We start from the raw sequence: 2,803 nt of genomic DNA, 5'->3' as shown, positions 1-2,803 counted from the left end.
TCGTGAGTGATGACACACAGACCTACAGTGAGCATGACATGACTGTCCAAATGAGATGACACTTGGATCATCCTGGACAAATACAACAATGAGCAGGTGGTCAAGGACACCTAGGGGCATACATGGAATGCACATGTAACATGATCGTGCACATATGTGCATGGGGAGCCACTGCCATCAGCACACTCAGAGTGAGCCACACTGCACCAAGGACAAAGGATGTGTACGACATGATGTGACATCTCATCAAGCTTGCAAGCGTACACAAGTGGCTCAGAGCGCAAACAAGCAAAGGGAAGGGAAGAAGGGAGAAAAGGAATTCAAAACAACTATCATACTGGGCACAGTGAAATTGAGAACCTGCAAGTGCATGGAGAAGGGATAAAGGGTTGAAGACCTAGGAAGGGGGAGAAGGGGAATGTGCCAAACAGAGGAGAACAAAGAAGGAAAATGAAGTCCCATGATAGAACGTCCATTCAAAAAGTGGTAGTGCAGCCAGCAAGTGGCAAGTGCAAGATGATTTGGACAGGGCAAATCTGATGAGTGCAGACAAAGAGTGCTGGACTGTATGGGTACACGCACTGGACCCATTGATATGGGAGGCCTGTAGGCAGTGCAGCAGGGAGGCAGGGTGAGCAGGTACCTGATCCGATGGACAGAGTGTGTGCAGGGGCACATTGCCAACAGAGGAAACTGTTCAGCTGGGTAGAAGAGGGGCTAATGCAGGAGCAAGTAGGAAGGTGTTGAGGTGCTTCCAGAAGCAGATATATTTCTCCTCAAGTTTCAACGTGGCCAGTTGGCTGTTCAAAAGTGAGCTCCCAGCTGTACACACAGATGTGCTCCTACCTCATTTATTCAATTAACGACTAACCTTGAGGGAGTGTGGAGTAGAGGAGCAAAGCACTCAAGAGGGGAGGAATTGGTAGAGGGATTGTTGAAGGTATTTGGTACCCAGTCCCATAAAATACTTGTGGACAATGCAGAGGGTCTGAAGTATCATCCTTGCATCCACTGGTAGCCAATGAAGGGGTTACAGAGCTGGAAAGATAGGATCCCAGGGCTTGAGGCCAAGGACAAGTCTTGCAGTCCTGTACTAGATTAGTGGTGGAGGGTGGAGTGTGGAGGCAGTTCGAATATTGAAAGAGACTGTCACAGTACCCCAACCTTGAGTAAACCAGAGCTTGGCAGACTGTGAGCATGTAGGAGAATGTTAGGAAAGGCACAGTACCCTTGAGGAGGTGGAGCAAGAAGTTAATCCATCTCAAGATACGTCACAAATGTGTGTGTAAAAGGAAAGTGTTGCGTCAAAGGTGACCCTGAGGTTCTTGGCCTTGCAGGTGGAGGCAGGAGGAGGGCCAAGTGGGGCTGGCCAGAGATTGATGCCAAAGGATGGTGAAGGTGTATCGATGAGGAGGATGTCAGTCTTGCTGGCATTCAGACAAAGACCGTTGGTAGTACATCAAAAGCAAATGGCAATGAGGTTATCAGAAATAAGGGAGGGACAAGAGGTGGTCAAGGGCAGCCAGGAAATGAGTTGGTTGTCATCAGCATAGCACTGGAACTCGTATAAAAAACTGATAATGCAGTAGTCAAGAGCTGCCAGGTGCTCTCTATTAATTGAGGCGGAGAGGTCAGACCCCTGGTGAACAACAAAGGTGGAGACGGAGATTGAAGATAGGAAAGAGCCAACTTGTAGCTTGGCGGTCGCACATGCCAAACACACATGTCATTGAGTTACATGCATCAATACTCACCAGATGATGCATCATAATCCATCCTCTTGCCCACTCCACGGATTGGTTCTTCCGGGATGAACTCTGAAGTGATCTCCTCATGCTGGGTGAGTTCATCCTCCTCTGGTGGTGGCCCACCATCAGTCACCAGAGACATGGTGTAATTGGAGGCACGCTTTTGCTTAGCACTGCGTCTGAGGTCATTCCAGCGCTTGTAACAGTCCTGAGCTGTGCGCACCTGGAATCCCATGGATGTCACACCATCCGCAACATGCTGCCAGTGGACCCAACGCTGGTGATGCGTTGTATGGCACTGTGGGCCCACAAGCATATCGCGTTGGTGTTCCGACACGTAGTCCACAAGGAAGTCCAGTTCCTGATTGCAGAAAGGCTTCTTCCTTGACGTGCCAGAGGCCGGAGCCGTGTCTGGGGTCCCAGCCTCTTGTGCAGGAGCATGCTTCCTCCTTTTGGCCGGTGGTACGGACCCTGAGTGGGCAATGTGGCCCTGATCAGTGGGGGCAGTGGTGCTGGTGGACTGGACCAAGGCAGTGGGTGTTGGTATGAGGACAGAAGGTCTGGCTTGGGTCTGAGTCACTGCCGGGGTGGTGTTGGCTGCATCTGCACATGCAGTTACCACCACCCGGCTGCTTGGGGCAGCAGATGTCATAACTGTCCCAGATATGTGTGCCACAGTCACAGCCACTGTGGACACACATGAGCCCAACCTCCGGACAAGATGGAAATCGTCCTGGGAGTCCTCGTCACACAACGCAACATGCGCTGCCTGACCCAGAGCCCAAGTGGAGGTGCCCACAGCTGCACCTGCAGCAACCACCACCAGTGGGCCCTTGACAGCAGATGTAAATTGCTGTTGAGCGATATGGGTGCCAGGTTGTGATGTAACAGCTGCATCACCACTAGCCACAGGGGGTGGTGGCATGTCTGCACCAGCACGTGGCTGGGCATCCCGTCCCAGATTGGCACCCCTGCCTCTTCCCCCCCTGTAGCCACCCTGGCCACCCTGGACTCCCTGTCCTCCCTGGTTTCCGCACCCATGTGCCCGACCACGC

The sequence above is a fragment of the Ambystoma mexicanum genome, chromosome 2p (assembly GCF_040938575.1).
Source record: "Ambystoma mexicanum isolate Mex_15411 chromosome 2p, UKY_AmexF1_1, whole genome shotgun sequence".
NCBI lineage: Eukaryota > Metazoa > Chordata > Amphibia > Caudata > Ambystomatidae > Ambystoma > Ambystoma mexicanum.
The sequence above is the reverse complement of the archived record's forward strand: the minus strand, read 5'-3'. Positions refer to the sequence as shown.